Source organism: Idiotropiscis lumnitzeri, chromosome 6, assembly GCF_059441095.1.
Source record: "Idiotropiscis lumnitzeri isolate Australia: NSW breed Sydney's pygmy pipehorse chromosome 6, RoL_Ilum_1.0, whole genome shotgun sequence".
Lineage (NCBI taxonomy): Eukaryota > Metazoa > Chordata > Actinopteri > Syngnathiformes > Syngnathidae > Idiotropiscis > Idiotropiscis lumnitzeri.
Window position 1 is genome coordinate 9,122,815 of NC_142396.1, and position 21,194 is coordinate 9,144,008.

The 21,194-nt window shown below is 41.1% G+C and overlaps 1 protein-coding gene across 1 annotated transcript in view; it reads right to left on the reverse strand.

The window, feature by feature from the left end:
• ca12 (carbonic anhydrase 12) overlaps nt 1-21,194 on the reverse strand; it is a 73,588-nt gene that overhangs the window by 34,046 nt on the left and 18,348 nt on the right. The window contains exon 3 of the mRNA XM_088298600.1: nt 8,966-9,077. The gene's annotated coding sequence lies outside the window, so the exon portion shown is untranslated. The remainder of the gene's footprint in view (nt 1-8,965; nt 9,078-21,194) is intronic.

Here is a 21,194-nt window from a genome sequence, read left to right on the forward strand (position 1 = left end):
GTCATCTAGCGAAGGAGCAGCTATTTTGACAGAAGTTCCTTCTCATCACTTGTGTGACGTGGAGGAGGAAGCCATTATACGAGGTATGTTTGCAAAAACAAGGCAATAAAACAAACCCGTTGAATTATTTGAAGAAGTAGCACCGTAGTGGAAAGCGTGCACATCCTTGCCCACGTAAACATTCAGAGTTTAGTTGCGACTAACTAGTCGTTGGCAGCACCTGGACGAAAGCAGCAATTACTCGTGGCATCTTCTAACCGTGCACATTTGCAAGTAGCAATGATGCTCACGCAAGTATGTGGAATCACAAGTTGAAAAGACTACGTTTACTTTTTAAGGCATATTTATTATTCCTGAGGGGTCAATTTTCTGTGATTCTGTGTTATTCTATATTGTTGCAGAGTTCAATGAAAACGTTTGAAATTAATTAATAAAATGTTTCATTTTAATACAATGTTTAATTACTTTGTACTTATCAGTCTATCTAAAATTAAAGAGTAATGTAAAGTTGATTTTTTTATGCACTACTGAGGTCCATAAAACTTTGAGGACGGCTCAAGTTCCACGAAATGCATGAAACGGGTTGAAATCCAAAATCCATTTTACCTCTTCAAAATGTATTTGTTTTCCTTTGCATGAATAGAAATGTCACCTAAGAATCAGCCTGGCTTATTCATCCATCCTGCAATGTCTCGTGTCATTCTCGAGCAAACAGGAAGTAGAGTGCTATCTTACAAATGTGTCGACAAATGCACACAAATATTTATTATACCACCTTTTTTATTTTTTACACTTTTGTTTGCAGTTTGGCCTTGGCAGAGGTCCCTTATCCTAGTATTTTCCTCCTGGGTCACATTACACTGCAGCTGCGCTTAATAAAGGATTTGGCCTTAACTTGGATTAGCATTTATTTATGGTGTTATTTTACTAAAAGCACAACGCATTAAGCAATACCTGTTTTCCAACTGTTTAAACAATGCCTCATCTCAACAATCCACGGCTTCAGTGTGGTAGGTCGCGAGGAGAAGAACAGTGCAGGTTTATTACGCCATAATATTCAAACTGACCAGAAACTCTGAAATGATCCAAGCCCTTCATGGCAAGTAGCTCATTTGAATGAATAGCACGCTTCAAATCAGTGCAGTTGCACAAAAAGGCTAATTCTGAGGGAGTTGATTGAATCCGTTACTCACGCTCTATTAGACTAACTAATTTCATTAGAAAAAAAATCAGCCGAGAGATAAAGCAAATTCTCTCTAATCATTTTAATTAGCTGCTGTGCCTCTACTGGACAGCATCACGTGGGGATGAGGATGCTAATGATGGAAAATTATATGCAGTTGCTTGGAAACACTTGGAATATACGTCACTAAAAAGGGCAAATACTATTGTTCACTTTTTTAACTACATATATTGAAGTTCATTCCCGTACTTAAGTATATTTAAGTACCGTAGATCGGGTTTCTGTACTTTAATAGTATAAATTTTTCTTATAGCTTTTTCATTTTACTCCCAACATTTGAAAATTGATACCAGTACTTTCTACCCTTTACACAGTGTCAAAGGCTCGTAATTTATTGCAACCTCTGCGGATGACTGCAGGACGTCAAAAGTCAACTGAACTAGGGAGTAGACTCGGATATAGATATTCCCCATCCATGGGGGTGGTTAAGAGAAATGTTTGATAAATGTCTAAAAGCCACCAGCTTCTGCCATTTAAAAGTTGTCTATTTTTAAAAAAAAAAAAAAATTGTTGTGCTGACAGCACAAAGGTTGCCAACATGCGACTTCCAATGTAAGTTTTTTTTCCCTCTAAATGCCAGCACCATATAAGTACATAAAAGAAAACTATTTTGTGAACAGAAAACATTTTCATTCTGTTGTGAAATGTTAAAAGAACTGACTCAGTATATAACTGACAGAAAAAAAAACATTTTTACATTTAACTTCTGTATTTAAAAATAATCTGGGTTAACAAATAAACAAATTCTCCATCTCTGGCCCCATTTTGTACCATTTTTTTTAAAAACTACTGCACCCAAGAAAAGACAAGCAGAGACAGAAGACATGAATGATGCAGAGTGAATCATTTGACGTGCACTCACGGGGGACACAAATAGCAGGCACACCCTGCTCATACCTTGTGCATTAGGAAATTTGCTGAAACAATGGCGGAATATCCGTAGGTGAAATACAATGTCTACACCACATTTGCCAAAAACTGGTCAAAAGACTCAAGAAGCAGAAGCAGAAGCCGAGCAACATGACCTCAGACAGCTGAAAAGATTCAGAAGCAACACGAAATTTTCAACACTCCTGTTCGACCGGTGAGCATTTTAGTAACGCTACATTACGAATAAGTCATGCCACCAATGTCACAGCCATGGCTAAAGATGGCTTATTTACAGTGATAATGCTATCTTAGTATTGCTAGCGCTTTTGTTTTTGTTTTTTTTGTCAAAGCTTCACATGCATTCTCTGTCACTAATTATCAGGCTCTATTAAAAATTGATGGATGGATGGTCCAATGAAATGTCTGATTTGTTTTTCCATCGTAAAAAAAACATTTCATTTGAGGAAAAGACAATCTGTTTATTTGAAAGGTCTCATGCCAAAAACAATTGGGCTGCTTATTTATACCAAATTATACCTCTAACTGTTTAGCTGGAGACAGAATTAGACAATTGTGTGGTATCACAAAAAAAAAAAATGTTTTCTGATTAAAAATCCAATTTCCTATTAGTGGCGCAAAAGTTTGTTTTCAAGCCTGCTGAGACTGTTGTGCTTTTGTGCGGTTGCACTAAAAGCACATTGGACATTTTTTAATTACGGAAAAAGTGAATCAGATCCTTAATAAAGCGGAGAATTCATGCTGTCATGAGTTGTTCATGATTTATTCAAACTGAGCAAAAACATTTAGGTGGAGAACGCAGGCACCGAGGACTTGAAGCCAAAGCATTATGCTGTTGACGATTTGCAAGGTCTGAGGGCCGTGTGACACCGGTGGCACAAGGCCTGCACAGTGAAACGTGACCTGATAAAATGTCAGACTGCATTTGGTGATAGCAGACAGAGGAGGGGGTGTGGGGGGCTGAAGTAATTGTTGCAAAAAGGAGAAGGGTGGAGGTTTGTGGTTTCAGCCCCTGAAGCCTAAAATCAGCAGTTTCCTGACGCCCTTATAAGGTCAGCCATGGGAGTTATTTCCAGTATCACTGATTACTCACCCGTGGCGGGGAGAGAAGGGGGAGGGGCGTGGGGGGAAGGTCAAAGTAGGGGCGGAAGAAAATGAAGAGGGGGAGGGTTTGTTTTAATTTTTTTTATTTTTGGATTGAAGAGCACCCTGGGTGTTCACGTCTGTATGTGCATGCGTGTGTGCCTCGGCTTTCATTGGGAATTTACCCAGGTTAATCCATTTTTATTACCTATGCTAATCACCTTACAATTATAAAAACTGATAAAGACGTGCTAAGATATTGCGAATCAAAGTTGTAGAAAGATTTGCTCTGACCAACCAATCAGAGTACAGAAAAATGCTGATGTCATCAAGGGCCATCATACACTGGCATGGTGGTACTTAGGAGGAAATCTAATTGGACACAAACATCTAAAACATTCAGCCAAGAGGAATGAAACAAATTGAATCAACTGTTTGTAAATGTAAGTGTAGGTCAGGGCTTAGGACAAGGCACGCACAGAAATCCTTCTCGTCTGACTGCCCACCACTTTGGACTTATTGACGTCGAGTAGTAGTTCAGCACTAAAAACATGAGAAGCCGTTTGACTGAGTAAAACCAGATGCAGGACAATTTTGCTTCAGTGGCCAATCACTTGGCACTTTTTTACCACCTCAGCCTTTGTGTCATATGAATCTGTGGTCACCCATAACTCAAAATACCCGATCAGCGCGCTTGTTGATGTCCACAGCATAAACATGTTTTACTTCTCATGTGTGGAGCTTTATGTAAATGCACCAAGTATAACTTTTTATATGGGAGAACCTTTATTTGTTGATTGGTTGGGCAAGCTATGTGTTACAATTCACAACTTCCTTAAGTGGTCTCCTTTCGAGTCCCCAACTATGAACTGAAAAAAATAAAATAAAATAAAGAGTTTGTTGGACTTACATAAAGTATGGACACTTGTTAGAATCACGATTCACTAACATGACTGCGATTTTGTGCAACATAAATGTGTAACGTGATTTTAATGCATGCAAACAGTGTCCAACTTCAAATGCAAATCTCACACTTTTTTGGGTGTGGTTTCTTGTCATCTAAAAAGCTTTGCAAAACTATGCTATTCACATAAAAACATGGTGTCATGTGATAACACATCAGAAAACATGAATTTGAACAAGTTCTAATCTGCCAGAGAATTTGAGATTTAGCTAAAAAATTAAGAAGCAAGTTAAGCCTTTCATATTTAATCTACATTTATCGTAACAGTGAGGGACGCCGCACAGAAATTACCATGTGAGTTCTCACTGCTCTTACAATGTGAGGTTTATTTGAAAGGACCAATCAACAAATCCAAACCAAACGATCCCTCCACTTACAAATTAAGAGTCTCCCAAACCAGAAGCCTGGCTCAGTACCCAGACAGAGCCGTGAGAGGCAGGGGCATCCAGAACATACAAAGAACCAATAGCAGTAAAATAAGTTGAAGGAGCGAGGCTAATTTTTAACTGATAGAGTAAATGCATTGTGCTGGAAATTTCTTTTAGTCATCTTGTCCTTGTGGTTTGATCTTTCATAGTTTGCTTCTCGTTTGGTTATTGTTCCGTTCGACAGGACAACTGCCGTGGCGAACTCAGCATTGACCCCGCACAAAACGATTTTTGAAGTTAATGTTGGAACAGCTTTTTAATATTCATGAACGTCGGCCAGACTGCTTTACAAGCAGAACGTGGAGAGGGGGGAAAAAAAAGCAACTCTTACCATACCACAAGATAATCTCTCAAGACAGTCTTTACAGGCATCAAATCATCAAAAAAATAATGAAAATAATGCAGGATGCTTTATTGTTGGCTCTGTCGTACTTAGTTGTCTTTCTAGAGTGCTAGGCGGATAGATTATACCTTGCAAGTCTTTATTTTCCATGTTTGTGTCGGTTGCATCCATGTATTTTGGTACCGTTGGTAGGTGTGTCCTGGAGGCACAAAGTCTGCAGATGGAGAGACCACTTTAATAATGTTGCAAAGCTTTGAAGCCCTCTCTTGTGTCCCAAGGATTCTTCCATCCTGCGAGAGTCACTCAAAGGCTCCTTGCCCGAGGCCTCAGTCTTTGGGTAGGTACTGTAACTCTCTGGAGACTGAAGCCTGGATAGTGTGCTATGAAATATTTAGTTTTTTTTTTTTTTTGTGTGTGTGTATCCATGCCAAGCAAAAACATGAGCCGAGGTATATGCATGTGAGGATATACGGTAAATTGGATGCTAAGTCATATAGCGATAGAGATAAATATCACCATTTGCTTTCCTTGCATGATAATTCAGACCATGAATGAGATTAATGACAGAGCAGCGAGGGAGACAAACAGGCCCGACACGCACAGACGCATACTTGCCGCCAACTCAAGGACGGGAAAAGTCATGAGAGGACACTGTTCGTGTCTGCTATACCAAGATAGCATGAACGTACATATATTTAAAAGAAAAAAAGAAAAAAAGAAGAGAGACGCAAAAGTCACGGAAGCCGCAACACAGATGGAGGTTTGACTCAGTAGTTGGCAGTCTTTCACCACCCACTTTCGTGTGCTGTGAAACCACATGAAGATTTTCTCCCAGTTCTGAATGCCGACACGCTGACATTAATCGTCCGCTTGTGTATCCTGGTGAAGCATTAAGGTTGAAGTGAAATGAGGACGACATATTCCAGTGGATTGCACTTCTTTTTTTCTTCTCAACCAGCATGTTGTGCAATTGTGCAGACTATGTTTAATGCAGAATTCTTGTGTAAAAGAAAGGAGGTCATGATAGAACACATTTGCTCACGTTAAACATCCAGCAGTTTAAAGACTGCTTTTATTTCACCATTGTCTGTCCAAGATTAGAAACCATTTATCCATATTTTTCAGTGCAGCAGGACAATTGATTCTTTTCTTGTTCGTGGTCTTATTGGAATCAATTTTGTCTTCAGTACTTGAAAAGCATACGCGATTACATATATACGTGGACCTTCGTGCTCAAGAGCCAAATTACATTATTCTTTTCTAACTGCTAAATGAGCGAGGCCGTTTATATAATGTCGGTGCGGGGGTATCATATGGTGCAGCCCTCGTAGAAAGTAACAAGCGGAAATGACGTCTATTTGTGTCACGACGTCAGGTTATTCAAATGCGGGAGTAACTTTTTCTGGTCACGCATGTAAAGGGGATTATTCCGAATGTTTCCGAAACCAGAATTTTGACGTAAACCTGAATACTGACTGCATGGAAACGTCCTCAATGCAACAAATCTTGATCATGAAAATGCTCGGCTTATACTTTGCCCATCCCAGTTCTCACTAATTTTGCCATTGAACAATATCTATTTTCTTTAGGAGTTTTGTCAGAAATGCTGTAGTCATCATCAATTTTCACTGTCAAGCGCCATCTTACCAGTTTTAAAGCATTCGGTTGAAAGTCAGCATGGCCACATACACCTCCCGACTCATCTTTTTGCTTCTGTCTGCACTCACATCATCAATATACACCAGTAGGCCCGTTCCATTAGTAGCCACAAAAGCCTAACACCGCAACACTGCCTCCATCATGTTTGACAAATGATGCGGTATGCTTTGGAGTACAAGCTGTTCCTTTCCTTCTCCCTCTTGCCCTCTTTTCATCAATCTGATACAAGTTGGTTTTTATCTGTACGAAGAATCCTGTCTTGTCCATTAGAACTACATAAACAATAAGTTCAATAAGAACAAAACCATAAATCAACCTATGTTCAACAATATATATTTATGCACTCAAAAATCTCATCCTCCCTGGATCATTTCATGATGATCTAATAATCCCAAATTTGATTTCCCTGTGGTTCTTGGCTAACTTGTTTTGGCCTAAGGCACACATGAAATAGGAGGCAAGAGCGCACAGAAGTGGGGCTACTGCTCCCCTGTGAGCCAGAGGACGGGTCTATTTGTGGCACACTCTCTGCCTCCGTCTGGTGAGGCATCCACAAAGGCTGCCGAGCTTTGGCCGGAGCACGTGCGAGGGACTAAGTGGAGCAATGAAGAGGACACTATCTGTGATCGCTTCAAAAAAGGTTCAAAGGAAGGGTTCTCATTGCGATTCCTCAAGACATTAAAAGTGTTTTAGCACGATGTCATGGAAAACTTTGATTCATTAATAACATTCCATATGAGGTACTGTACTGAAGTGGTTCTAAAGTTTTTGCACATTTGTGCAACTGAAAGAGTTAATCTGAAGTGCAGTTCAAACTAACATTACTCTTCTCTGTCAAAGTCAATCAAAATCGAGCATTATTGTTTTAAAGATTGAATTTAGGCGGTTCTTGTATTGGAAATGTACCTAATGTAGAAGGTACGGTACTGTAATGTTGTTTGTAGCATTTCCAGAGCTTGCAAGGCTGAAGCAAATAAAAAGCACACATTTGAAAATATAGCCTGCTGGTGCCATGTATTTCAATCGTCTCATGTTTCAGAACAAATCTGCAAGCAAATTCATTCAATGTTGCGGTTATTATCTGAAGATTGACCCTTGGGGACAAACAACATTAAATGTGTGCTTTTTCTTACTGATTTATTGTAATAATCTGCTAATCCTGAACTAATGAATTTAACGTGAAAATCAATACAAAAGAACAATTCAAGATTTTTTTTTAGGCTCACTGTTGGAACACGATTTACAAAAGCGGTTTGCAAATTTGCTGTTTGTTTGGAGCTATATCAGACTGACAATCTACGGGTAGTTTAATGTCATGTGCCGTCTTTTTCGAAGGTGCTGTACACCTCACTATCTCTTGCCTGTGGGAGGACGAGGCAGTCTTGTGTGAGCTAAGCACAGTTTAGGGGCTCAGGGTGCTGCAATGGGAGTGGGCGGCTGTAAGAATCACAGCATGGGTACAAGATGGAGCTCATACTGTACTTCTAATGGCAGCCTTTCAACTTGAGCTCACAATGAATTCCTTCTTGTCTTGTCAGCGTACAAATTGCAGTAGGCGGGGATTTTAGGCAGACGAGATGTACTGTACAAAAAGCTTTAATGGTTTTCTTACTTTGGGGAGCAGGAGCAAATCATCGGCAACGGCAGCACAAAGCCCATTTGCCACTCAAGCGCACAGTCTTTGATTTGAATCAGCGGTCAAAGCCGAACATTTGCGCAGGCTATTGAAAGACAAAGGTCAATTAGCTGCACCTCTTCCAGGCTTGCTATGCATTTTCGCATCTATTGAGGCCGTCTGTCTTTCATCTCTGGCTGAATAGTTAGTGGGGCTCGCAACAATAGTGTTGAGACTTGCCTTATTCACAAAGGTTTACGAAAATACAAACTATGATAGGGGAATTAAGTGATTGTGTTCAAATATGCAGCAAGATGCTAAAAAATTGCTAGTGGTATTATATTCAATAAACCTTACACAAATGTGTTTATTTTGCCAATAATTAATTCCTGCGATTACAAGAGCGAGCTGTTATTCGTGTGTTGGTTTAAATTTTAATGTTAGGAAATATCAAGGTTTAAGTTAAGATAAGATGTATTGGAAATATATAACAGGTGTTCCAAAAAATGACATTATTTTGTAATCGAATAAACGAGTCAATTCTCGGTCAAATTATCACAAATTTCAACAAAAAAAACAAAACAAGTTTTGTGTTATACTTGGCGTGAAATTATGTGTTCTTGCTTTCAAGATAAAGAATGATATTCACGAGCAATGGAAAGTCATTTTGGGTGGTTAAAACTTGAATATGCTCAAAAAGTCAAAAAGAGTGAGGAGCAAACATGAAGAATTTCAAACTTACACAATTTGAAGTCCTTGAAAGTTTCCAATACTTGATCGTGAGGCTCAATAAAATGCTCTTGTCAAAAAGGGGATGTCTGGATGCCATCATGAAGCCTCAAGTCCTGCACCGCCTACGGAAAAATAAAAAATGTAAAAATGTTTTCAATTAGAATTTCATTACCATTCATTCCTTAATCATATTCACACGCACCAGCTGCTTACTTTGCAGGTCTCCAAAAGTGCATATGGGTTGGAAATGTCAGTTACTGTAAAGGACATGAAAGGAATACTTTGATGGAAAAGCTTTTTCAAGATCATTATCTTGAGTGACACACGCAAGGCACACCACACCTTTGTTGTGACATACTTTTGAAAGATCGTCACATTTGTCGGGGTATTAATGGGAACAATGACATTTTTTGTCAGTTATGGCCGTTCGAGACCTGTTGGCAAGTTATACATTATAACCAAGAGGCCAAAATGATTTCATGAAAAATACTCCTGTGTGTGTAAATGGTCCCTGACTCAGCTAACTCAATTTAACACTCCACCAGACGAAGATGCAATGACCACAAAACACCACAGAACAAAAGTTTCCTTTTATGTGTAGAGCTGGAGACGCATGTTTGCAAACCTGGGGTATCACTTGCCAGCCTCATCGGTCATGACCCCTCCAAAGATCTTTTTTTTCTTGCACATGCAAGATTTTCCATGCATGTTCACGTTTGTTGTCACTGAGCAAACAAGACGCAGGTCATTCCAGTCAGATGGCCAAGTTGAAATCACAAGGATTAGGGATCAGGATAGCTTTATCTCATGGACAACGGATCGTAAGCTTACTATGCTCACACTGCTGATTCTATTACAAATGAAGTGAATTTTAGGTTTGGAATGGTGAACTCTGATCCACCTTAAATTTCCCCTAACATTATGCGTCATATATATATATATATACATATATAATCTTTGCTCTAATATTATCCAAATAATTAAACTTTGGAGAGGTCAAATAGAATTCCATCGAAACAAACTTGGCAAATCAAAGGGGACAAATCACCTTCATTCTTACATCCACTGATGTTTATTTTTGACAACTGATCCATCCTGAGACAAAAAGTCCAGGCTATTTTTAAGTGAGAAATTATCAGTCACTCTGGTTCACCCTCCCAACCAAGTACAATAAACATTTTGTACATGTGGCAGTCTTTTATTCACCTGAAATTTCTATTCCCTTTTACAAATCTTATTGTTCTATTATCATTTAAATATTTGGCTCTACTGAAAATGTCTATACACAAACGCACAAACTAAGCAGTTAAGTGTCTGATCTTGGGGGCAGGAAAGACTACTTTTATGAGTATGTTCCATACAGAAATGTACACAAACTCATTGACCTGCTTAGTTCCCATCCCAACCCCACTACAAGAAGTACCAGTCCCTCTACTCCACAGCTCAGCCATCTGTGACACTTTGAACCTACTGACCTTGCGGAAAAGCAGACCTGTAAATTAGCCTGAAGCATTTGGCTGAAACCTGTTCTCCTGGGGCTCACTTGTCAGCACCAGTGTGAGACTTGCACCCGTTACCACCAACACCTTTATGCAAGGGTGTGAGTGGTGCTCATTGATTGGGTTAAAAACTAAACAGTCATTTGGTTTACTTCATGCATCCTCCCCTAAGTTTGTTTAATATTATTAAATGAAGAACACAAAGAAGTGAACGAGTTTCTTACCAATGTCATTATGCATCAAAATTAATTTTTAATATGAGGAATGAAACGAAGCTTTTAAAATGTTATTAGATTTGGTAAGGTTTCTCTTGCTGACCTTCCAAGGCAGATAGCTAAAACCTTAGTTCTATTTATTGAAGTTGAATGGGCACACTACACCATCACACTTGGGGACATTTCTTTTGAAAGGGAACAAAGAAGTTGCATCTGTGGAAATCACTCGCAATCTCACTACTAGCTGCGTCATTCAGACTACAACACCGCGGAGAGGGTGGACCTTGCTGGGGTGTTTTCCAACCTACACAGCATGAAATTGCCTGTGGGGTCGCATGCAAAAACATCAAGACTTGGCACTTTATGGGAACAGAAAACATATCATTTTGAAACATCTTGGCGCTTGCAGTGAACAGGGATTTAGTGCCGGATAAACTGCTGAGTGTCCTTGAGTGGCTGGCTTAGTCTGTGGCGAAGCATAATTAGCTGTGTGACCATTAAACTGTTAAACCAAGTCCCCACAGGCTAGTGGATTTAGACCTCCATGGCAAGTTAATGGACCATCGGGTAAGCTTGAGACACAATTACGTGACACCTTTTTTTAATCCCGAGTCTGAGATTTGGGCTCAAAGTCCACTGAATCCCCCTAACTCCCCTCCACCTCCCACAACCTGTCTTCACCATTCTTTAGGTTGCTGGCTGATTCATTTGCGCTTGACCTAGTTAATGTCGCTTGAGAGGTGGAGGAGTAAACACACACACACGCACACACACGCACCTACACGCATACACCGTGCCCTTGCAGGAAAAATTGTATTTTGCAATTTGTCTTAAGTGAACATCTACAAAATCAGATTTGGATGAGGCGTTGGACTTGAATTCACACATGGGTTAGACGACACTGAGGAACAAAACAATCTTTTTGGTAAGTGGTGGCCATTGGAAATTTCTGAAACATTTGAATTTTCCCAAATGGCCGGTGTATTTCAAGGCCGGGCCTCGCCAGCGTAGATACCAGCAGCCATCCTCGCCGCGCCGTTCTGAACACGAATAGTTTTTTTTTCAATTATAAAGTTTTCAAGATTGAGAAAATCATGATTTGAACATCAATTAATTTTACAACCCTAGCGCTAACGCCTAGTAACGCCCAATTCTACCAGCGCACAGTCGAGCACAATATCAAAAGGAAGAAAACTCCACCCATGAGCACAGTTAGGCTGCGCTTTGCGCTACTCTTGCGCTCAGACCGACAATAGAACCCATGGTGTTCGCGAGCCAATCACTGTGCAAGAGGAACTACGTGTGTGGCAAGCCTTAGCTTTTTTTTTGCACACAGTACTGTATGCTTTGGAAACCCCAATGCATAGTGGGATATGACTGCCATTTTGGGCTTGACAACATAAATGTGAATGTCAACAAGGTTGCGCAGTCACGTGAGTGAAATACGGCATGCTAACGTGAGGAAGGGAAGGGATTTACAAGGAATTGTGAAACCATGAAGCCTCACTAAAACAATACAATACAATTTTATTTCTATAGCGCTACCACCAGCGGCTTCTCATGCACGTAAGACATGACAAGACACATAAGGAGACACACAAATGATCATTGTAGGAATTAGTGAAGGGGCTGTTTTAAAAGAAAACTCTAATGATGAAGAATGGAGGGGATTAGTGTACTGTATGCAGAGTGATGGAAGGTATGTAAGGCGCGGGGGTGGGGAAGGGAGTCGTGGGCTGGTGGGGGTGTCATGTGGACGCCAGAATAAGCAGAGAGTTGCAACAGGGTGATCTGTGGACACAGAGCAGCAGCGACAGGAAGTCAGAACTGCGGTCAGTCGGACCCGCCTGTGAGTTCGACAGCAGCAATTTCAGCCACCTGCCTGTCACCCTCCCCCAGACAAGTCCCGCCCACAGTCACGTTATCTAACCCTACAGGCACTCAGCCTAGCTCTATGTTATTATTACTAAAGCAAACGCCCCCCAAAAATGTTGCTGCAATAATTCAATCGTATTCCCACTTGGCTGCCGAATGGATTTCCCAGGAAGTCAACAGATGGAGTGAGTTCATCTAAGGACACATACTTCATATGGTAGACCTTACGCGTAAAAAAAAAAAAAAAAAAAGTCGACTTTTGAATGCCGTTGCATATGCTTCACAGATGTGACTTGTGTCATTTGCGATATTTATAATTGTCAAACAATATGTCAACCACGGTGATCTGTAAAAACACTAATACGCTTTGTTTGGATTTTGAGAACATGTGATGTTGCATATGTTGACAAAGGTATTGGCACGCAGGTGGTCCTCTCTTCTGACAATCTTCTCTTAACACCTGTTACTGAGGCTTGTCCTTTGCAATATGACAATTGCAAAAATGGCACAAAACAAAACTAAGAAAAAAAGCAAAACGCACACAACAATCTCTGATGCTCACAAGCATGACGACAGCTGGAATGAAAGTTTTGTAAGACATTATTTGCAGATTAATTGAGGAGCACTGAGTGGAGTTTTTAAATTAAATGTTGACTGAATAGAGTAATAAAGAAAGTGAAAGTGCTTGTGAGCAACCAGGAGGAGCATAAACATTGACAGAGAATATTTCCCATCTGATTCAAAATAGTATTTAAAGACATTAAAAAAATGTGTTGAATGCCTTTTCCTAATTCTGAATTGTTCAACCTCAAGGGCATTTGACTTAAGAGGTTAAACTGTATAAGAGTGAGCGCTTTTTGGATGTTTGATGCAAAGGCAGTGATGAGACATCTCTAGAACATTTGCGGTATCTGGAAAGATGCCAGGTGTTGTTTTTTTTTTTTAAAGGCTGGGATGTGATCCAATACAAAAGAGCCGTTTGAATGCCGCCATCAAATGTTATGCAAGTGTTTGACTGGACCAGCGTCATACAAGAAAGAAAAAAACAAAACAAATACGACTCTGAGGCTGCAATTGGTGGGGAGGAAGATCGTTCCCATCTGGGGCATGGCCAAAGTCACGTGTTAGCACAAGGAAAAGAAAAAGCCCACAATAAAGTTTCTATTTAATGTTTTCCTTGAGATTTCCGTGCTGTGATTGGTTCACGGAAAAGTTCGGTAAAGCGGGTCTTGTAAATGACTGCAGAAACAAGGTGAGAGTGAGGTCAGCGTTGGAAGACAGCTAGGACAGAAAACAATTGAGACCACTCAGCATGGCTTTAAAACGACAGGTGTTAAGAACTAATGTCAAGAAATGAAGGGAGCAGCACACCAGTGACCTTGTGAGACTCTGCGTGCATTATGCAACTGCTTTATCCAGAATTTCTTTGATCTTCCAAAACTTGAAATACGAACACGCTGTGACTTTACGATAACATGCCCCTTGAAAAATAAAGACATTCTTTCTCTCATTTAATGTCTTGGCTACAACAACACCATAGAGTTCAAAATATAATCAACATTTATATTGACTGATTTTCCCTGTTTGAATTTAAATGAAAGAATGCAATCCAACTATTGACTATCCCAGCTGACTTTGGCCAAGTGGCAAAAGGTACACCCTAGATTGGTTACCAGGTCAGTCACAGAACACAAATTCACACTCCCATATCTGTGGACAATCAAACAAAACTAACTTGCGCGTTTTAAAGATCCCAGAGAAAAGGCTCGAACCTAGAGCCGCAGAACAATCAATGCGGATATGCTAATCACTTGTTCACCATGTTTCTGTAACCCAAACAGGAACCTCTTAAAACATGTGGTTGAGTAGTAGTGAGGGTCACCTAACTTGTTTTAAGTGATCGCCGTTTCCTCAAGTTAACAACTATATATTCATAAGGTAGACAGCCGGAAGATGTGACAACAAGCGAGCAAGGTGTTTGACGAACAGCCAGCTGTCTAAATCTTCACTCCCACTAACCACCTAAACAGTTACCGTAAAGTCCTCAACAATTGTTGACACAAGTCAGTAGAAGGCAATGTCACTTGCAGTCACACACTACTGCCGAGGGGAACCTATTCAAAGATATTTATTTATTTTCTTTTTTTAATTTTGAAGATTGGGAGAGAACTCCGGGGAGCATAGTGCAGAGAGAGATACTGCAGAAGAGGACCAAATCCTACAGAAGCCTTTTGTTGAGATCACATCAATAACAATGACAACTACAATTTCTTATGCCTATTAATGGACACACACACACACACACACACAGGAAGGCATATGAAATGAATTGCTATGAAACAGCCTTGATCGCTGTCACATCACTTCAAGAGGAGATCTCACACGCCCACTTGGTGATTCCGTCGAAATGCTAGCAGAGGGAGCGTGGGTAGTTTTACAGGGGACATGAATTTGGTCATCAGCCATCTCATCCCATCCCCACGAGGGAGCCGCAACTCCAGTCACCATCAACGATCATCTGTCTGCATCCAATTAAAACTGAATTATTGGCTTTCTGTATTTGCTCCGCTGCCACAAGATGACAACCGCAGGCGAAACAAACGAGAGCTTTTGGGAAGTTCACTTTTAAAAGCCATCACAAATCCTGTTACATAAGCACTCACACTTAAATATTTCTACATAGGCCACTTGCTCCAAATGTTACATCATTTGAGATCACAAGTACAGAAGGCCGGTTGCTTTTCATCGAAACGTTGAAAAGGCAAATTTGTTAAAGTTGCAGGCCGAGCTTGGGGATTATTCAATGTGCTGTGGAGAAGAGGCTTGTGGTGCGCTCTCAATCTCTCTCTGCATCGTGCGTCGTTCTCATCTGTGCGTGGAGAGAGCACAGGCTGGAGCACTTACATAACCCAGTTAAAATATACCCGAGTCACATGTAATGATCAGCCCTGCAGATAGATATCCCACTGTTGCTTGAGCGCCTCTGGCACCCATACAGACATTTGAGGGCGCGTGCATGAACACGCATGCACACACAGGGTCATAAAATATTTGACAGTGATTCGCTTGCCGGGCCATCGTAACCCGGCTCTACGTGAACTGTCTGGAAAATGGTTAGGAGTTTTCCTTCTTGGGTGAGTCACATGTGACTGAGCTGGGTCGGGAGGAAGCCACGAGAGGGGGAGAGGGCGAGAGAGAGAGAGAGGAGGGCAGGAGGAGGGTAAGATGATAGTCCAACCCTTTAAAAGTCACAAAAACGCACCTCATGTCACTTCTCTTCGACTACATAACCTTTTTAACAAGCATGCCAAAATGCGATTGGCTGAGCCACACATGCCACCCGCCACAGGCACGGGTGCTCCGTTACAACCGCCCCACCACCCACCCTACTGCATTCATGCAGTCACATTTCTTCTGCTTAGCGATGTGGTTTGCAAACGAGACTCAAGTGCCAAAAGTTTATGCTCGACTGACGCAGAGACAGACATGTGCATTACATATTACAAAGGATAGTAATGTGACTTGAAGCAGATGGCGAGGGCTCTTCACTCTCTGGCAATCTTAATAGCGAAAGTATTATATAATCATGCTATAATGGACCTGACAGGCTGCATGAACTCATGTACGTGCAGCATGTGTCTGAGGCTTGGATACACACTGTTGTCGCTCATGTTTATGCTTACATTCTAGTTTGCTGCGCTAGTTTGGGGATGAATAATCACCCCCCCTCAATATAGCTTCTGACTACTGTGGAAAATTATGTTTCTCAGAACCCATTGTGTTTTGATCTTGGGTACCTCCAGTTTAGCAAGAACGATAACTATAATAATGCATTCAATGATGGGTTTCTAAAATGATTCAGAGGTTACAGTGCACGCTGTTGTCATATTTAGGAATGAAATGTGATTTTTTTTTTTAACGACCACTCGCATCCGCGGAGCGCAAAATCTTACTAAGTGCATCTTGATCAAAATCACCAAAATCGCCTGAACGCCACCTGTGCTACAATTTAGGAGTAGTTCTGGGGCGGAAATTTTGTCTACATTCAGCCAACAAATTGTCAGGTACATGAGTAGTGTGTAAAAGAAAAATGCTCTCGGTCCACCGGAATTGCCAGCGTGGTCAAATTCTCAAACACGCTAAGTAAGGCTTGCAACCGGCACAGAAATCAAGATGCACTAGTTTTTACGCCCGAACACTCATGCGCTGTCTACCAAAATAGAGTCTGTTACGTGTTCACTGTGACAACTTTATAAAATTCTACCCAAGAAAATGTGGCATGAACATAATTAAGTCATAAATCTGATTACAATAATAATGCAAACAATTCTGTGGCTTTACCACTTGAACTTTTCATGATCTGTAAACTTGTCAACTGCAGTTTTTAAGCACTGATCATATCTAGACAGTAAAAAAATAAATAAAACATACATGTAATATAATAATAATAAAAAAAAAATCAGCCCTTACGATTTAAAAATTACATTCGACTACATTGTCATGTTGGCTTGGATTTGATTAAATCTCACAAACAAACGACCATTCGCCTTCACTTCTAGCCCAAAGGTGATCTTAAATGCAACCCAAATGACACTTGAGGACAAGTGGGGAGTACGACCTTAAGATAGGGTGCACGGAGCTGAGTCACAGATCATCATCATGTGGACAGCTGCCGCTAACAACACACACACACAAAAATATGTTCCCTCTGCCAACAGCACCCAAACACTCTCACACATGCACCCGTATCCTCTTGCAGCACACTGGCAGGTAGCGGCTCGTTATGACATTGAGGTTGTGTGGTGGGGGAATGGGGGGTTCAAACCAGGTGAAACTGCTTGCAAGCTTTTACATAAGTAAATCTACTCGCTTGGACTTACTTCATAAATTCATATAACCAGCCCCCACATAAAAAGGCCACAGTGCATAAAAAGCCTCGTCTGCAACAGTAAGAGGAGTGGCGAAGATAGAACATGTGCATGAAAAGACATGGCAAATGTTTTATGCCTGTCATGTCATAAAATGGGCGTGAGAGTCCGTCTTTGCCTCGCATTCAGAAAATGAAATTATATCAATAAAAGCAGACGCATGCAGCCAACTGTGGGAACCAAAACAACAAGTCATCCTCTGTGACTAAATGACAATCACAGTGCTAGCTTGTGTCGCATGACTCATTTCGGATCCTGGTAGCAGAACACGCCAAAATTTAAATAAATCGCCCCACCCCCAATAAAGGGGGAGTGAGTGACACACGGCTGCGAACGCGTGCCACATTTCCAACAAGCGTTCGATGAAAGGTATTGGAGCAGCTGTGAAACTCTGGTCTTCAGCCTTTTATTCATCTGTTGCCATGAGGCATTATAGGGAAAGGAATAATATTTGCTGACTTAAACTGAGGTCAAAATGGATGCCAGTAGGCAGTAAAACTCCAGGATTTCTCCCAGACGATCAAATGAAGAAAGTTCCTCATAAGAAAATTAGGATAGGAAAGAAAAAAATTGCAATTATTTAAATATTATATTGGTTTGTCAATTTTATGAATTGAGTGGTGCCTTGAGATAAGAGTTTAAATTGTTCTGTGATCATGTTCAAAAAACTCATATTGCAATTGACAGAAAAGGCATTCAACCATTCCAGTTACAATGCAATTTTTTTTTGTATTTGTGGCTTTTAATTTAAAATAGCACACTATAATATTGTACTTTATAAAAACAGAGCAATAAAACAATTCAACTAAATGTAAAGAATGAAACTTAATGTTACATTCCAATTCATTGTGCTGCTCCCTCTGGTGAGCCCGCCTCGGCCATTTTATATTACAGTCATGCAGACAGAATTTTATAGAAGATAAATCTGTGAATATTCTTATCTGTCTACAGGTGTTGCACCACCATGCTCACATATCCGGTACTTTTGAAAACAGGACCTACGATGCTAACTGTTAGCATGTTAATGGTGCTTTGCATTGTTTGTTAGCATAAACCAATGCTGACTTTTCCTAAGCCAAAGTTTTATTTATTTTGTATACATAACATGTGATTCTCTTTGCTTTATGATTACTGGAACAATAAAGTTCAACAAGGAGTGGAATTAATCAACTTGAAGCCTCTTATTTGATTAATTGTTCCTCATTAGCCCACCTGCTGCTTATGGTTACGTGAGTTGAATTTACTTTACTGCCAGCGCTTCTATCTCAATTCACCCTATAAATGGTTAACAAAATAATGTGTTGTAACTTAAATATTTCCAAAATAATATCTTAATTTTATCTGTAAAATGACAGTAAGGGGGGCGGCACGGTGGCCGACTGGTTAGCACGATGGCCTCACAGTGAGAGACAGCATCGGGCGTGGGTTCGATCCGGCTCCGGCCATCCTGTGTGGAGTTTGCATGTTCTCCCCGTGCTTGCGTGGGTTTCCTCCGGGTACTCCGGTTTCCTCCCACATTCCAAAAAACATGCATGGTAGGCCGATTGAACACTCTAAATTGCCCCTAGGTATGAGTGTGAGTGCGGATGGTTGTTCGTCTCTGTGTGCCCTGCAATTGGCTGGCAACCAGTTCAGGGTGTCCCCCGCCTACTGCCCGAAGATAGCTGGGATAGGCTCCAGCACCCCCCGCGACCCTAGTGAGGAGAAGCGGCACAGAAGATGGATGGATGGATGACAGTAAGGAAAACAACAATTATGTCATCGCCGTTGCAACCCCAGATCAGACGTACTCAATTTGCAAACCAGCAGTTGCTAAACTTTTCTTTGTTTGAGAAAAGGCGCATTGTGTGTTTTTCATGCTCCATAGAGCTTGGATTTCTGTGGCAATAAATCAGAACTGCAGTCTAGCTCTATTGTTTAGGTACTTTTCCATTGCAGCTAGTGTTCCAGAGGAAGGGTACCAAAGGGTAGTATGGGACTGACCACTTTGTTTTTTACCCATCACCAGTTTTGACACTGGAGTGACTTGAAAATGTGTCCTCAATGTGGGTAGAGAATCTTATCACAAGCTAGAACTTAATTTGAACAAAAAGTTCACCAAGAGTCATTTTCCAAAGCTGTTTAGTAGCCAATGTCTGTCCTATATATGCACTCGCCACTGTAAATTGTAAAGTACAATAGGGAGTCAGTCAGTGTCCAAAGACAGACCCATTTATTCTTGACCCTTGCATTGAAGTGGCTCATGCATGTGCTTGAACCGATCCTTTGATCCAAAATGTCTTGTTTCCTGTGCTTTGAGAGGAATGATGCATTCGCTGTGTGCTGGAGGCCTTGAAGACAAAAAGGGGAAATGAGAGTTTTCTCGGAAGCTCTGTGTCGTCACAGAGTCTGCGTTCAGAGGAGGATCTGGGCTTGGACGGCATAACGACGGGAAACCATGTAAAACCACCTCACAGTACAATTAAAAATCAACAAGAGTTGGCTGGCTGTGCCATGATGCATCCGGCTTTAAAATGACGTCTGTGGGCGTGTGGCTTTTGGAACTCATAGTAGTGTGGTGCAGTTCAGTTCAGGACAGGACAATCCTAAAGACGTCATCAGGGGAAGAAAGAAACTTTTGGGGCACCCTTCCAGTAATAGGATGGTACCAGACATATTGCAGTTCATTGCAAGCAATTGATTAAGGTAACAATTTGATTTTCACTGAAAATATGAGCATGCAGCACTGTATTGTGCCGCATTCCTCCTTTTTGTTGACCCCATTGAAGTTTTAGTGCGTCACACTGCTATGACGTCACGACTGACGCAGCTATCGTCAACTCTCCACCCGTCTGCACAGCAGTGGAAACACAAGCCAGATCAGAGTTTATCATTCCACAATGAAAGCTACTGTTCTGGGCAAACCTGAATTGAACAACTTGCAAACATGGTTTTGGAGAGTCCCATCAAATAAACAACTTGGCCACAAAATACTGTCAAAAGTCTAATTACCAGATGTCGTTCTGCTTTTAATGTGCTCACATGCAGCACGAAGGGAGACACATTCTTCAACTAGCTTAGTTACGCCAAACATGGGAGCCGAGGACATGAGGCTGGTGTTTGACTTGGTGTTATCTCAGGCGCACGTGATCACGTTTGCAGAGAGAGTCTTCATGACTCACTTGTGCCTCCGGGCTCGGCATGCTCGTCTGACCTCACTGAGAGGGTTTTTTATCCGGGCAGGCAGATATATTAAGGTGTTGCGCTTAAACGCAAAATATAAAGTGGAACAGAGTGGCACACAAACCTCCGCCAAGGCCACGCTTGTGACAAAAAAATAAATATTCCCTCTATTTGTTATTAGCTGACATCTTGCTCGTTTGTGGAGTGTGACAAAGCGCAATGCGTACATGTGTACATGGGTGGAATTTTCTTTCCTTTGGAATTTTCGTAGACGCATGCTGTTAGAAAGGGGCTTGTGCGCCATTGTGGGAGTGAACACAGCTGACCAGCTTCCCGGTCTCAAATTCAGTGCAGGAGAGGTGCACGTGCTACATCATATGTGTCCAAACCCGTTCCACGAGGGCCGCTGTACTGCATGTTTTATATGTCTCGCTACTCCAACGCACATGATTCAAGTGATCCGGAAGGTTATCGGCTTCTTCAAAGCTCAGGTGTGTTGGTGTAGGGAAACATAAACATGCAAGGCAGCGGCCCTCGAGGACCAGAGCAGGACATGCTAA